Source organism: Pristis pectinata, chromosome 8 (genome assembly GCF_009764475.1).
Source record: "Pristis pectinata isolate sPriPec2 chromosome 8, sPriPec2.1.pri, whole genome shotgun sequence".
NCBI classification, from domain to species: domain Eukaryota; kingdom Metazoa; phylum Chordata; class Chondrichthyes; order Rhinopristiformes; family Pristidae; genus Pristis; species Pristis pectinata.
This window is the reverse complement of record NC_067412.1, coordinates 53,535,458-53,553,114: the sequence shown is the minus strand read 5'-3', so window position 1 is coordinate 53,553,114 and position 17,657 is coordinate 53,535,458.

Genomic DNA, 17,657 nt, shown 5'->3' with positions numbered 1-17,657 from the left:
GGTTGGACATTTGTGAGTTCATGGATTGGTCCACTCGGAACAAATTGCAGTTCATAAACTAATTATCATTAAACACCAGATTAATAAAATATCCCGTACATATATTTCAAAAATGCTAATGGAGATTCAGCATCAATCGCCCATCAACAATTTCCTTTCAGAACTTTTGTTGACCACATTCTTTGAATAGCTGCGCTTCTTCAAAGACTTCCGTTCATATGTTCACTCGGCATTCCCCCTGAATTCAACGTGTGCCTCATTTGACTGAAAATAAACGGACTGTAGGTAGACAAGTACTTGCAAAAAAAAGAATTCCTTTCACTGACAGCATATTGAATCTTCCGAATTAGGAATCTTCTCCCGAGGAGGGCAGTTGAGCAGTTTGAGTTTTCATTCAAACTAGAAGTCAATAGATTTCTGGATATTCAATGAATCAAATGAATTGGGGACAGAGCTGGACAGCGGAGCTGAGGTCGAACAACAATCATCGTCCAGATGTGTAGGAACAGGCTGGAAGTGTCACTTAAATTTCTTGTATACTACTCCTAATGTTGTTTTGTATTATTCACGAAATGTACTCGTTCTTGACTTCTAAACTAATGATGTTTTTGTGTTCAATCGCACCCTGCCAAAAACATTGCAGTATTTTGACATATATTATTCTGTTATTTGGTAGATTTCGTTCAGTTGAGGCTTGCAGATGGCTACAGTCTCTGTGCCGGGAGAGTGGAGATTTTCCACAAAGGAAATTGGGGGACCATCCAACATGATGACTGGGACCTGGCGGAGGCTTCTGTAGCATGTCGGGAGCTTAGCTGCGGGGCAGCATTGGCAGCACCAGGAAAAGCTTACTTTGGCAAAGGGTCGGGATCCATTGTCACGTTCGATGTTCAATGTCACGGTCGTGAGGCCGTTCTGAGGGACTGCAAATCACATCCATGGGGACTCTATTCCGGGACACACTCCGATGATGCCAGCGTGATTTGTGCCGGTGAGTGTCAGCCTTTTGGCTCAATGATCCATCGTGATCTGTTGACTTCAAGGAAGAGCAGGAATTAAAATAATCCGGACAGCCCGCTGTGACAGAATTTGGAAAATAATTGCATTCTGTACGGATGTTATTACAGTTATATGTGTGGTCAGAATATACGTTAACGTACTTTCACCCTTATAGTTATTCACTTTGGCATCCAGAGCAGGAAATGATTGATGCTTGGCTCATTTACTCGGAGCATATTGAACAGCATCTGTGGAGATGGATTCAATGTTAGCGTTTCAGATCGTTAACCTTCCATCCTCTCCTAATAACGATGTACTGATAAAAAAATGTCCTGTATCTGAACTGAGAAGGCTATTAGATGTTTCCAGAGATGCAGTCCGAAGTGCTTTTTACTTTCAGTGCTTTCTGTTGTAGTGCCACAATTCCAGCGCTAACAGCCGTTTCCCTTCAGATACACTGCAGCAGAAAGAATTTATTTGGACCCAGTAAGTGCGCTTAACAATAGGAAATGTTCAAAGCACAATCTAAATCTCCGTCCGGAACACGGCAGCGTTTTTCCTATGTGCAGCTTGAAATCCTCAAAAACATGGGTTAATCACTTGTGAGCTCATTCACTGATCCGCTGTCAGAGAGAATTGCAGTATCTAACCTAATTGTCATAGAAAATACAAGATATCACTGGAAAGCCAAGTATTGTATGTATAATTTAATATGTCCCCCCATGGAGATTTTGCATCAATTTTCCATCCACAGTTGTCTCTCAGAACTTATGTTGACCAAATTCTTTCTTGAAAGAAAACCCGTGTTGAAGGGAATTTGAGAATTTACCTCCAGCAGCCATAAAGGAACGTTGGGATGTTTCTGAACATGAAAGTTCTCTGCGAGGAACAGTGTGCGCAAATTTGAATGTCGGTGCCCAGAAAATGGTAAAATATAATCGCACAGAAGGTTGCTTAGCCGGAGTCAATGTTTCGAAAGGAAGACAATATCGTTGCGTCGACCAGTCATGTGTCAGGGATTGCATGACCTTCTAAAAAATACGGGTTTTCTTTGGTTTTGCACTGAGGAATTATCCCCCTAGTCTTTCGTCAGATCACAGTTGTCGAATTCACATACATTATACATCTGATTGGGGAATTTAGGCCTCTGGAATTTTGAAAATGTGCGATATTCTTCGATTAATTTGATTTAATATATTTCAGTGAATTTAATGCTAGGGAATTATTTTAAACAAATTTTGAATCTCCTCATTCTTCCGAAAGGAGACAAAGTTCTCCCTCCTTATTTTTCTTGTGTTAACGTGTGCAAAGGGCGGGGTCGCAAAATTGCATTGCCCAAGGGTTATTGGCCGCTGATGATATACTCTTTGATCTCCGTCGCAGAAGACTTAAGAATGGCATTTCGTGCATGCCACAGGTCAGTACCAGCATATGAGGAGCATGCAAGGCAAATCCAGACAATAACCAGGTCCCGGAATTCTCCATCCATTAAAACAGGGACATTATGAAAAACAAAATGAATTTTAAAAATGAGCTGCTGGAGGAACTCAACAGTTCAAGTGGTATCTGTGGAGTGAAGTGGACAGTCGATAGTTTGGGTCGAGGCCCTTCATTTAGACCGAAATAGTAGAGGCGCTATAGCCAGTATAAAGAATTGAAGGGGAATGTTCAGGGAGGGAAGGATTGTGAGATCGAGATAGGCTAGTTATGAGCGATGGAGGCAACAAAGGGCTGCATTTTCTGGAATATGATAAGACAGGAAGGATAAATGGACTTAAATTAGGGAGGTATTGTAAGCAGATGGGGTAGGGACCCATTGGGAGGTGTGTGTGTCTAATAAGCAGATGGACCAGGTGGGTGAGAGGAAAGAAACTGGGAGGTCGGGAGCTGTGGGTAGAAAGGAGTCTGTGATTGGGAATACCTGTGTGAACTAGAAGAGAACGGAAAGGACATATGTGGAATACGTTCCCGAAATTAGAGATTTAATATTCGTGACGTTTTGTAGACTCCATGGACGGAACATGAGATGTGGTTGTTCTATGACGGCCGTTCACATGCTGACCGTCATTTCCCCTGGATGTAATCTGTACCTTGTTTACTGAAAATAAACTGATTATTCAGATTTTTACGAGTTTTAACAATACTCAATATATGTTAAAGTAAGATATTTTCATGGACGGCATTGCAACACGCACTGACTAATTGTTTTGTGTAATTTACAGGAACTGTAAAACCTAGACTAGTGAACGGGAGTAGTCGCTGTGAGGGGAGGCTGGAGATATACGGATCGGGAACTTGGTGGACAGTTTGTGGTGATGAATACTGGACCTTAACGTTGGCCGACTCTGTCTGTAAGGAACTGAGTTGTGGCTCTGCAATATCAGGATCGTTTGAAGGTCACTTTGCGAAAGGTTCAGGGCCAGTTGTTGGCCCGAAGCAGTGTGGACACGAGAAGGACGTTGAAGTTATCTGTTCAGGTATGTTAATCGAGAATTGTAATAACAAATGGTGTATTAACGGAATCTGAAGCTAGCGGCCTCAACTGTTTGGAATCACCCGAAATTGACGGGTTGTTCAGGGGAAGAAATGCTGCTCATCTGTAAAGATACCGTGGTGTACGTGGATTTTAGTCGGGCGTTTGATAAGGATTCATCATGGTCGGCTCATTCAGAAAGTAAGAAGGCATGGGATCCAGGGAAACCTGGCTGTGTGGATTCAGAATTGGCTTGCCCTTAGAAGACAGAGGGTGGTTACAGATGTAGCGTATATTGCCTCGAGGTCAGTGGTGTTCAGCAAGGACTGTTTTGGGACCCCTGCTCTTTGTGATTTTTATAAATGACTTGGATGAGGATGTCGAAGGGTGGGTCGATAAGTTTGCAGATGACACGAAGGATGGTGGCGTTGTGGATAGTGTATGGTGGAGTTGTGGATAGTGTATTTGTTGGTGCCAGTTAAAATAGGACATTTATAGGATGCAGTGCTGTGCTGAGAAGTGGCAGATGGAGTTCAACCCGGAATCGTGTGATGTGATACACTTTGCAATATCGAATTTGAAGGCAAAATACAAGGTTAGTGGTCGAATCATTTGCATTGTGCAGGAACAGAGGGATCTTGAGGTCCACGGCCATAGATCTCTCAAGGTTTCCGTGCAGGATGATAGGATTGTTAAAAAGGCATATGGTGTGTTGGCCTTCATTAGTCGGATTACTGAGTTGAAGATTTGCCAGGGAATGTTGCATTTCTCTAAAACTCTGGTTAGACCACACTTGGAGTATTGTGTACAGTTCTCGTCGCCTCATCATAGCAAGAATGTGGAAGGTTAAGAGGGCGTGCAGACGACATTAACCAGGATGCTGCTTGGATTGGAGAGCATGTATGATAAGGATAGGTTGAGAGAGCTAAGGTTTTCTCTTTGGAGCGAAGGAGGAAGAGGAGTACTTGACAGAGGTGTGCGACATAACAAGCGGCATCAGTCGAGTGGACAGTCAGGGACTTTTTTCCCAGAGTGTAAGTGGCTAACACGAGGGGGCATAATATTAAGCTGATTGGAGGAAGATACAGGGGGAATATCAGTGGTAAGTTTTTTTACACAGACAGTGGTGCGTGCGGGGTATGCACTGCATGCATTACTGATGGAGCAAGATGGATTAGGGACATTAGGAGACTGTTATATATCCACATGACTGACAGAAAAATGGAGGGCTTTGTGGGAGGGAAGGGTTAGATAGATCCAAGGGCAGGATTCAATGTCGGTACAACATCGTAGACCAAAGAGCCTGTTCTCTGCTATAATATCCTATATTCTCTGTTCTTTACGTGCTTGAAGGTAGTATGTCAGGTTTACGATGAGCTTAAGATACATTTAATTCGTTCTTTTCCAAAAAGTGTGCTATTTTGACAGATAAAACACATGATGATGCACTATGAACCATTCTGACGGCCGCAGTCGGAGAGTAAACAACTTGAACCTGCCAACAAGGGATTGTTTTCCAAAACAATTCCAGGCACATGGATTAGTTTTGTGAAAATGTGTCCCAGGTTAGAACTATTCTACTTGGAACATGAAATTTTATCTTATGATGTGATAAATGTTTCCAAGATCTTGAGGTACTTTGTGAGAGTAGATGACAAAAGTTATTTCCTTGCAAGTTGGAATAAAACCACGGTAAGTCATAGAAGGATTACCAGTGATTGGAGAAGAAAGAATGAAATAAACGCCTTTTTTCCTGGAATATGAAATGATCTTCTCCTGAAATGACACTAGAGATTTATTTTACAGTGAAAGTGGGCAAGATATAAAGGTTGAGAATCCAATATAAAGTGGGAATTGCTGATGTAGAATTGTGCCCAATTTAAGCTGTCGATGTAAATATCAAGTGAAAGTTGACCAGTAATATTTGTGTGTTCGAGAACGAATATTTCACCTTATTCAATCTTACATGTGTAGGAGAACAGTTTATTCAAAAGAGTAATTACTGCTCCTTCATTGAGAGAAATTTGCAATCTGTGCTTCACAGATTGCAAAAGAATGTTTGTGGATACAGTGAGGGTAACAAAGAGGTAATAGTGGACAGTGGAAAATGACGCTGGAGAAGTAGCAACGGGCAACAAAGAAATAGTGGAGGAAATGAGTTGGTACTTTGTATCATTCTTCACAATGGAAGACACTAGTAAATGCTCCAGATTAAAGAGAGTCAGGGTACACAGCTGAGTGTGGTGACAGTTGTTACAGAGAAGGTACTGGGGAAGCTGGAAGGTCGGAAGGTGGATAAGTCAGCATTACCAGATGGACTACACTCAAGAATTCTGAAATATGTATCCAAAGAGATTGTGGAGGCATCAGCTGTAATCTCTCAAGAATCACTGAAGTCAGGAAGGGTACAGAGGATTGGAAAATCGCAAATATAACACCGTTGTTAATGAAAGAAGTAGGCAAAAGACAGAAAATTATAAGCCAGGGCAGCCTGATCTCAGCGGTTGGTAAGATTTCAGAATCCATTATTAAGGATGAAATTTCAGCATACTTCGAAGTATGTGACAAAATCGATAAAATAGGGCAAAGTCAGCACGGTTTCATTAACGGGAGATTTTGCCTGATAAATCTGATAGAATTGTTTGTGGGGAGAACAAGCGGATTAGAGAAGTAGAGTCACTGTACATCATTAACTTGGATTTTCAGAAGATCTTTAACAAAGTCATCCATAAGGGGCTGCTAAGCAAGATAAGAGCCCATGGTGTGAGAGGCAAGGCACCAAAATAGATAGAATATTGGCTGACTGACAGAAGCCAGGATGTGGGTATAAAGGGGTCCTTTTTTAGGATGGCTGTTGGTGACTAGTGGAGTACTGCAAGTTCAGTGTTTGGACCACAACTTTTCACTTTATACTTTAATGATCTGCATGAAGAAACTGATGGCATTCCGGCCAAGTTTGCAGAAGATGCCAAGACAGCTGGATGTATAGTTAGTTTTGTGGAGCCAGAGAATCTGGAGAAAGGCTTGTGCAGGGTAGGACAGTCGGCAAATCATTGGCAGATTGAATAGATCGTTGGGAACGGTGGGGGCTTGTACCTTGGTAGGAAAAGTAAAGGTGGAGACTATTTTCTAAACGCGGAGAAAATTCAGAAATAAGAGGAGCAATATGAATTCGGAGTCTTAGTTCAGGATTCCTTTATGGTTAACTTGCAGTTGTAGTTATCAGAAGGAAGGCAGATGAAATGATATCATTCATTTTGAGAGGACAAGAATAGGCCTTATAAGGTGTTGGCCAGACTGCATTTGGAATATTGTGGGCAAATATGAGGAATGTTTTCAGCCAGAGAGTAGGGAATCTGTGGAATTCCTTGCAATGGAGGGCTGCGGAGGCCAAATCATTGGTTCTGTTTGAGGCAGAGAATGATAGTTCCTTGATTTGTAAGGAGGTTAAGGATTATAAGGAGAAGGCGGGAGAATGGGGTTGAGAAAATAAAATCAGCCATGATTGAACAGCAGTGCAGACTCAATGGGCCGAATGGCCTAATTCTGCTTCAACATGTTATGGCCTTTTGGGTTCATATCAATCGCTTTTCTGCACAATAACCATGCAAAATTATATGAAAAACAAATAAGATGAAAACCATGGTAGCACAGAGATAAATGAGTTCGAAGTCGGTTTTGCGCTAAACAAAATAAACACCATGTGGGATTTTTCGTATTATGAAGTAATAAAATCCACGGAATATACGCAAAATAACAGCCGACGATGACTTAAGCTGTAAAATCCATATGAAGTATTTGCAGATTGGAGTGAAAAGACAGATAAATGAGCCAAAAATTAAACTAAGCTATAGGGGGCGTGAGGGCGGGGTTGGGGAGGGGGGATATAACACACTCTTAAGTTACGAAAACAAACAAAACCACAGTTTATGTCTTTAAATAATAGAAAACGCTGAATTAAGCAATTTCAAACACCTCAGAAAATATAGATAAATGAAAATAAGTTTGATTTTTTCCAAAAGTAAGCACATTTTGATTTTCTTTATTTCATTTGAAGACTCATTTCAAGAGCATTTTTCCTGAAACTTTAAGTCTCTTTTCTCTTCCCAGAGATGCGGTCCGAGGTGTTGAGGGGATTTTGCATTTTCTGTTTAGTTTTAATTTATATTTAGAGCATCTGAATTTTTGTAAATTATTTTTATTCATTGTCGTTGTTGCGTTTTGGATCATCTGAATGCCTTTGAAAACAAAAAAAAAAGAAAAGCAGCACTTAATTCAATATTTTGCTTGTGCATGTTTAAGGAATAATATTTGTGGGTAAGAAGATATTGAGACAAATCATCTGACTGTTAGACTGAATGGAACTATTGCGAACAGAGAGAAGTATGTTTGTAACCTGTGTAATAACCGTCAGTTAAACAAATACTCTATATTTCTCTTTGATAGAATCGGCGAAACAGTTGCGCCTGGTTGGAGGTGACAACAATTGCTCAGGAAGGGTGGAAGTATTGCTGTTTAACAGCTGGGGCACAGTCTGTGATGATTCGTGGGATATGGCCGATGCTCACGTTGTTTGTAGACAACTGGGTTGTGGCTCTGCTCTACTGGTCACTGGAGGGGCTGGCAATCTCCACGATAGCAAGAAAATCTGGCTGGATGAGTTGAAATGCACCGGAAGTGAATCCTTTCTTTCCGACTGCTATTCTTTACCGTTAGCTCGGCATGATTGTGATCACAAGGAAGCTGCCAGTGTGATTTGCTCTGGTAAGTTTCTTGAAAATCTCTTGAGTCGGGTTATTTGGGAAATAGTTTTAGTTTTCGTTTAGAATTTATGCCCATTTACAGAATGTTTGTCAAATGACTTCCATGACACTAGATATGCCTCCGATGGGCTATATCACTTCCAGTATGGTTGAGTGCAAAGATGACATATATGTATTATTGTTGATATTATTGTTTCTGACTTTAATAGCACCGTTTTTATTTGGAAATTTCTAACGATAGCATGAAATAATTCGAACATTCAGGGCATTCTGCGCTGTTATTTGAAATCGTTCTTATTAATTCGGTTTCTGACTACTCCCAGATTCTCCGTTATTCTCCACTTCAACTAATTTGGCTGTAACTCATGAGGTCCGATCTGTGGTTCTATAGAAATTAACCCGCCCTCTGCATTTCATCAAACACAGAAATACCGCACGGCCTATTTAACTGAAACCGGGTTATAATAATGCCACATGCAAACAACATATCAGATACTGGGGAATATTCACCATTACATCGTACCCAAGAAACGGTGCGAACCATATCAGTTAATTCTTTTCGAAACTTGATTTTTCACGCTGTTTCTCTCTTAAATGGTTCTATAACTTTGTTGTAAAGGAGAAGACGAATACTCTTCCTCAATCTCTGCTGCTGTTGCTGCTTGTATTCTACTCGGATTCCTTTTCATGCTTGAGCTAGTCGCGTTGCTGGCGGTAGCGTGGAACCAGTCAAGAAGAGGTGAGATTCCACTCATGCGATTGTATTAATGCCTCTCAAAAGCCGACTCATTTAACTTTGGATTTCTCAGCAAAATGCAGAAGTATAGAATTAAACATCGCTTTCTGGCTATTTGTGCCATTCAATTAATGTCTTGGCATATGAATTATATTATTCAAAGGCGACGATATTAATATTTGCCACTTAATCTTCCAATGTGTCAGCAACTGCAAAATAATTCAAAGTGTTATCTTAAATGTATTGGGGAGTGCACTCAAGGCAACTGAAAAGCTGGTAAATAATAGGACACGAAAATAATGTATACCTTTTACAGTTTCATTCAAAATACTGCTGGGATAGTCTAATGGTAGAAGAGACGGTTGACCAGAGATTATAGAGGACGTCCGTTTCGATTGACAGCCTTAAAGAACTGATGACTAAATTGGTCTTACTAACTTTGGAATTGTGGAGATATTTCACTGATATCCAAACAAAAAAGAAGCCAGGCAAGCAGGAAGGCTAATTAATATGAATCACAGATTTAATGAAAGGATTGGAAGAAGAGCAAAAACATTTGCACCACGTTAGTAGTGGGAATCTGTAGCTGACTTCCTGAATTGTACTGGAGACATAAATCCTGAGTATTGTATATACAATGAGCATTTGAACTGCTTAACGGAGATTATTCTGGAACAGTAACCAAGAGACAGGGATAACCGATTTTTCTCAATTTTTTGGTCAGCGTGAACTTAATTAATGGCTGTTCGTTTGATTTCTTGTCGCGTCAGGAGGTCCTGTATTTTCTGTATTATTCTCAATTTCCGTGGACTTGTTTCAGTCTTCATTTATCCTGAAAAAAAACAAGCAAAGAAATCACACTGCTTTGCGCATAACGCAAATCTCTCCCGAACTGAGCTGATGCACTGAAACACAATGATCTCTGCACTTTTCATGTAATGCCAAACAATAAATCTAGAAGGGAAATCATTCCAGTTTCTTTGTAAACAAGCACTAGTCGGCATTTAGTTTACTGATCAGCTTTATTTCGTATTCATATGACATTTGGAAGCGCAAACACACATGCATACCGTAAAACGTCTCCGTATTCACTCTAACTAAATCAGCATTTGCATTTCACCGCTTGAGTAATTTCAATTTATTTCCTCAAGTATGCTTCGCGTTATTCATTATTTTAGTCACTGTGCCCCCTCTTCAGTAGGCATTGTGACTCGCGACCAGCGCTCCCGCGTGAGGTTTCGCTTGGGAGTTTCTGAAGAGACTGACGATATTTCACGCAGCGTGTGCCCTGATCAGCCACGAGCTCCAAGTATGTTTACCTTTTGATCCAGCACAGTTATGACACAATTGGACAGAAACGTCATATTTAGTTTTCGGTTGAAAGTAGTAAGGAAATACCTTTTTTCCTATTACGCTATCTCATGTATTTCATGTGGCCGCTTCAATAATAGCCAGGTTAACTTAGATGATATTGTTACCTGTAAACTCCTCAGCCAATCAAGTTGATGTTCAGTTTGATCCATTTTCGGTAATTAAGTCTTTGGACGGGTGAACTTCCACACTTAAGTCTTTGGACGGGTGAACTTCCACACTGGTGTTAATGATTGTTTTCAGATTTGCTGCGATATTGAGGAGAACATTGTTGACTTGTGTGATTTTTTCCATCACACGAATACACCTTCTCATCAATCATCGATGTTGTCCATTGACAATTTCGGTTCCACTCAGCCCATCAATCAGACTGAACATTAGAACTCTTATGGTTTTTGTGATGTTAATCTTAAATTAGTAAATGGGACAGTAGGCTTCCAGGGTCCATTACATACAGATTTCTAAAACATTACCTCTACTGCGAAAAATAAATCGTTTCGATCCTATCATAACAGACCATTATGAAGCAAAATATTGGACAATTCTTTTCACTGACTGAAACCCTGAACGATTCCTTCGATGTCAATCAATGATTGCTTCAAGTAATATAGATGGCAATACATTCTCCAAAGTTATAAATGCTCTTAACGTAAAAGAAAAATGAACTTAAATGAATGGGAGAAGGAAATGCGCGAATGTAAAGGAAACTGCGCTTCAGTATATGTTTGCCATATTCTCGGTGTTCCATTTTTAAGTTTCTCCTCAGTAATTCTCACCACTTATTATATGTCCACCAAGGAACTTACATGTGTTATTTTTGGTCCCCACATACAAAAAGTTCATATGTTGTAAATGTTTTTGGGTAAAATAAACAACCCCCGTGGTACCCATTAGTTACAGCCTTTTTTATCCGAGAAAACCAATTGATTCCTACACATTATTTCCAATTGTTGAACTGCTTTCAACCGATGTTAATGTATTGGTCCCAGATACATGTTGTCTAACGTTTGTAGCAAGCTGCTGGTATGGGACTTCTGGAAACGCATCCACAGATCGAAATGCAAATCATTGCCTGCTTATTAAATATGTATTCCATTGGATAAATCTTCACAAAACTTTATTAGTTTTTTTTTCAATCAGGATTATTACATGTATTATACAGTACGTATAAACATATACCGCCGGTGCTGCAACGTCGTCATCAGTCAATTGATCTGTCAAAGTTCACTCATTCCTTGGTCAGTCTCATTATTAACCGATCCTCTGAATCTCTACAGTATGCAATCCGCGGACCTGCGTCGATCCTGATGTTTCTTTTCGCTTCATTCTTCGTGACACTGATGACGTTCCGCTTAATATGCCCACAAACTCAGATATTCTGCCTGCGATTGGCATTGATGTTCAAGATGAAAATGTCACATTATCTTCTACAAGCCGGTAAGGGGAAGTTTTGAAATTCAGTTCGAACATTTCTCCCATGGTGATGGGCAATGTGGATCTCCTCAAAAGTACCAAAGGTTATTCACAAAGTATTGAACAGCTGGCAATACTGAAGCATGACGGTGAAGGGGATTTATTTACCACTGAAATAAACAGATCAAACCTTGCAAAGTTGTAACTAAGTACAAGAATCTAAAAAAAAGAGAGCAGCAAGGTATAGTATTTCATAACGGTGAAATACAGATCTGCTCCATGGAGAAACTAAGCGTCCTGTCCTGAGGAAATACTGATGCAAGAATGGTCTTCAGCTGAAGAGCTGATTTGCGGATTTTGGAGACTGAACAGAAAGTAATTAAATTAAAATCTATTGGTAAGGTGGAAGGCTTCATAATGGTACACTACAGGAAGTGATCACCTCTCAGTTTAAGAGACTACAGACAGATAGGAATGACTGACAGTTTAACTGGAAAGTGAAGAATCGACCCGTGTTTCAGGAGGAGATTTAGTACCTCTGCACTTCAACACGCACTGGGCTGGTCGGAAAATTAAAATCTCAAATCATCAAACGGGAACGGGAGGAACCAACTACTCTGGGGGGGGGGGGTGTGCGGGTGGGGGTGCTGAAATAGATAATTTTATACGATTTGAGTGTTATTTCAATTGATACCTCTGTACTCGATCCTTGTTTTTTTTTGGAGTATGCTTTCATGTTTTTGAGTTAAATGTAGGGGTTGGGATATGGAGATGATTCAAAAGAAGATTCATTTATTTCACAGCGAGGAGGAAGCTTCAGCATGCCAAAGGATGCTGCAGCCACATAACACTGAGATGTTTCATGAGAAGAGGTGTGACAAGTAAAGTTAATGCCGAACACGGCATCCTCTATGTTAGTCCCAGTTACCGGCGTTTGGTCAAGAACCCTCCATACTCCTCCGCTCCCTCCATCCATTTATTGCAGAGCTGTAAACCGTCAGAGTGAACAGGCTCCGATGCTATGTATTTAAATGTTGAGATGATTATGACCACATGTTTGCATTTGTTATGCCTCTTAACCATTCCTAAATGTGTTATATTTTGTTTTCTTCCAGGTAATTGTGAACATACCATCCAGACTGTGATCTTCCGAGCAGAATCAGCAACGACCGTGAATATTTTATGTTACAGTTGGAGAGTTGGCTCATTGGAAGAATATATTCAATTTGTGTTATTTTGCAAGTTAGCTGAGCGATCTGTTTCTGTGTTTCCTCACGAAATGCACTCATCACACTTTCAACAAATAGATATGATTATTTATGTTGATATTTCTGTTTGGATACTTGAGAAATTATACATTTCCCCTTATGCTGAATTCACACATTTAAAATGAAGCTTACATCAGAAAATTCTTACGTCCATTTTGTTTCCAAAAATACCTCTCATCGTAAAAGAAGAGGCCACGAAGAAGTAATTAGCGTCCGCAATTATAATGTTAGAACTACAGGAGCTTAATTGCATGGTCACTTCATTTTAATATACCTATTTCTGAGTGTAATCGTTAGTGGGGACACGGAGTTCAGTGCGGTCGAGAATGAATTCTCCATCTTTTATTCCCAATTTCCTGCCTAAAACCGCCAGAAATACTTACTTTTATGTTTATCTGCTGCTTGTTTTGCATGATATCAAATGCCAAAACAGTTAAAATAAACATTTATTGGACACGGACTTAAGTTCTTTCCATTGTGGATGTTAGATGGTTAATACTTCAGCGAATAAAATTGCAGATATTCCAGACTATTGTTTTACAGTGGAAGCACAAAAGAATTTAGATGTTGGAATCTGGAATAACAAAATATCTGCTGGAAAAATACAGCTGTCAAGCAGCATCTGTGGGAGGATAGGTATTGTCGGCATTGCAGGTAGAAAGGAATAGTCGACCCGAAACTTCGAGCATTCCTTTCCTCCTACAGATGCTGCTCGATCCGCTGAGTTCTTCCACCAAATTGTATTTTGCTATTGTTTTATATTGCTTCATCGATCTCTGCGTATTGCAGAGTTTGACAACACATTTGTTAGTGCAAATTGAGATTCTTTGTTTTTGTCCAAAAATGTCATACAAAATCCTGAATATTCCAGTGTTTTGTTCAAAGAGGAAAACAACAAGTACTGTACCTGTTGTATCCTCGAACAAATCGCGATTTATTTTCTTTATCAATAACTCTAACAGCAGAAAGGGAAAACAGAGGCAGAGTCCGAGTTTGAAGACAGACGTTCATCTGGTCGGCATAGACAAATGGGCCATCAATCACCGATTCACGCTAATCGTACACTTATACATGTCATTATTCCCAGATTAGCATCAAACTCCTCTCCCCCTGTATTCTATCACTCACCAAAACACTGACGGAAATTCACGGCGGCCAATTGAACTAGCAACCTGCAAGATTCACAAAGCAAATTGTGTTTCTTTTTAAGGCAAGACTCAACTTCATTCTGGTCGGAATCTGCAGCAAGAGTGATTGAGTTAAAGTTTCGTACCGATTGCATTCATTCAGAAAAGTAAAATGTTGGATGTCAATAAATTTCACCAAATACAGTGCTGGGGAAAAAGTTAGGTCCTGACATGTTATCATTAATCCGGCCAATACGGCAGAGGAGTTAATGGTTATTGGAGACGTCTCAGCCTATATGCCAACACTGTTATCGACTTCTACCTGCCAGCGGATATGACAATGGAAATGCTGGTAACATTTAACAGATCAGGCAACATATCCGTGGAAATGGAAGCAGATTTCACGTTTCAGGATGAAGTTGCAGAAATGTTCAGGGAGGTGGGGAATGGGTGGGTAGGACAAAGGAAATGTGTCTGATAGTTTTAAGTCCGGGTTGCAATGATGAGAATGAATTCTGAAGTGAACCTTGACCTCAACCTATTAGAGGTATTTTCTTTGTCCTATTTATCCTCTCTACACTTCCTCTGTGTATTAAAGATAATTTATTTTTCTATCTCCCTATTCTGACAACGGGTTAACGACCCGAAATATTAATTCTGCTGTGCTCTCAACAGATGTGGTCTTAATTATTGAGTGTTGCAGTCTTGTTCTGTGTTTGATATACAAACAAAATATTATCCTGTTCATTTTTCATACATGTCATCTGAATATTTCTTTCGCCCTTTGCTGAATGACTTCCAACGTCATCGCCACTGTGCATAATGATTGGCTTTGACTTCTTTAGTCTTAGAGCACTCTGCATCGTTGTTAGCGCAGTTCTACGGTCCAGTTGCAGATTTGGAGAAATCAGGGAGAATTCCAGTATCAATGACGATACCTGTGGGAAGTGTGTATAGCTGCAGCAGCTGAAGTACAGTATGAAAGTGTTGCAGTTGGAGCTGAATGAACATAGCATATTCAAAGATGCAGAAAACATCATAGATACGAGTTTGAGCGAGGTGGCCACAGCTGAGGTACAGGCAGAAAGTAGCAGGGTGAACACCAGGACAGGGAAAGGGGGTTGGAAACGTGTGCAGGAACACTCCCCCCGCCCCCCGCCCCCCACCCAGTTATTCAATCGAAACATGTAATCTTGTTTAGATCCTGTTGGGGGATAATCGCTCAGGAGAAGGCAGCAATAGCCAGGTTTATGACACCACGAGTGGCTCTGGAGCACAGGGGAAAGGGTGAAGGCAGACAGGACTTCAGTGAAGGGGCTATCGATTGTGGGGACAGACAGGATATTCTCTGGTCGTAAACGGGACTCCAGGATGATGTGCTGCCTTCCTGGTGCCAGGGCCGTGGATGAAGAGAAATGCCTCAGAACATTCCAAGGAGGATGGTGAGCACCGGATGTAATTGTGCATATTGAGAAAAAGACATTGGTAGAAAAAGAGATGAAGTTCTGTCTAGAAAATATAGGGAGCTATGAAAGAAGGTTAAAAGCAGGACCTCGAGGATAGAAGTCTCTGGATTAGTTCAAGTGCCACGTGCTAGTGAAGGTCAGAATAGGTGGACATGACAAATGGATTCATGTTTGAAAATTTCGTTCATGGGGCAGGAATTAAGATTATTGGACCATGTAGATATCTTCTGGGACAGAACTGATCTTTAATGGGGAGATAAGTTGCACCTGAACTGCAAGATGACTAATATCCTGGCCGGTATATTTGCGAGTGGTATGAGGGAGGTTTTAAACATGATTGACAGGACGTCTAATCCTCAGCAGAAGGGAGGCACAAGAGAGGCTGGAAAGCGGTACGGACGTTAGTAACAGCAAGCTGAATAGAGAAGACAAGTAGGAGCATGTCAGAGAGCGAGGAAAGTCTACTGGGTTACATTGCATTTAATCCAATGCAAAAGCTCTGACAGGTGATCTGGATGAAATCAAGGCAGGGATAGCTACGTGGGACAGGGCTATTATCGCCCTTACAGAAACATAGCTAAGATAGGAACAGGAGTGGCGGCTAAATGTACTGGTGCATAGCTATTTCAGGTAGGATAAAGTTAGAGGAAAGAAAGGAGAGGAGTTGCATTTTTGATAAAGTATAAAAACACGACTGTGGTCAGAGATTAAATTACTGAAGTATCATCTAGTGAGGCTTTACGGATGAAGCTGAGAAATGTGATGGTGGTGATCTAGTAAGTTTCTAGATAACACTGCACTAGGTGGTCTCATTGACAGTGAAGATGTTTATCAGTGTCTACAGGTGGATCTTGATCAGATGAAGAGATGGGCCAAAGAATGGCAAGTGGAGTTTAATTCAGACCACTGCAAGATGTTTCATTTAGAAAGTCAAATCAAGGAGTAATTTCCACAGCAAATGGTAGGGCCCTGAGGATCGTTGAAGAAGTGAGGGATCTTGGAGTTAAAAAGCATGGTTTTCTTAAATTGGAGTTGCAGGTACACAGGGTGGTGAAATCGGCTTCACACACATTGGTCTTTATCCATTAGACCATTGAGTATAGAAGTTCAGAGATTATATAGCACTGGTATGTGATGTTTGGACGATTATATCCTATTTTATTTACTCTGCTACATAACATATGTTATTGATCTGAAAGATCATTAGCTGCGGTTCGTCTAAGATTTGTTAATCGTCCTCCCCCCTGGATGCAACGTGCAAATCGTTTGACTGAACATAAATTGACTGTGAACAGTCTGTGGATTGAAGAAACGGAACGCTCAGACCCAAAATGTCAAGTAGTGCTTTCGGAATGAAATGAGGGAAAATCTCTTCACTCACAGCATGATTAATCTGATGAAACAAGAATCGTCTCGCGAGAAAGCAAGGACAATGGATTCACATTTACTATGTTCATTTCATTTGTACGTATATCCCTTACGGTATATTAAACGAATCAATGGATTAGGGAGCAGGGCTGAGAAAGGGAGCACAGGACGAACCACAATCATAATCTTGATGTGTAAATACAGAATGAGGGTGCCAGCTAAATTACTCCTATCCTACGCCTAATATTATTTATGTTTTTTTTAAATACATGCTCTATCTTGACTTTTGAATGAAGGTCGCCGTTGCCTTCATCTCCAGTTGGTTTCAAGCATTGCAACACTTTTACTTATATTCAGCTGTTATTCCAATTAAATCCGGTAGTTGAGGTTGGCAGATGGCGTCAGTTTGTGTGCTGGGAGAGTGGAGATTCTCCACAAAGGAAAGTGTGGGACCATCCATCATGATCACTGGGACTTGGCGGACGCTGGTGCAGTGCGTCGGAAGCTTCGCTGTACCACCGTATTGGCAGTACTTTACAAAGCTCAATTTGGGGAAGGATATGGACCCATTGTCACCTTTCGTGTTCAGTGCCGCGGGAGCGAGGCTGCTCTGCGGGACTGTAAATCACAAATATTGTAAAACTATTCCAAGACGCAGTCCCATGATGCCAGC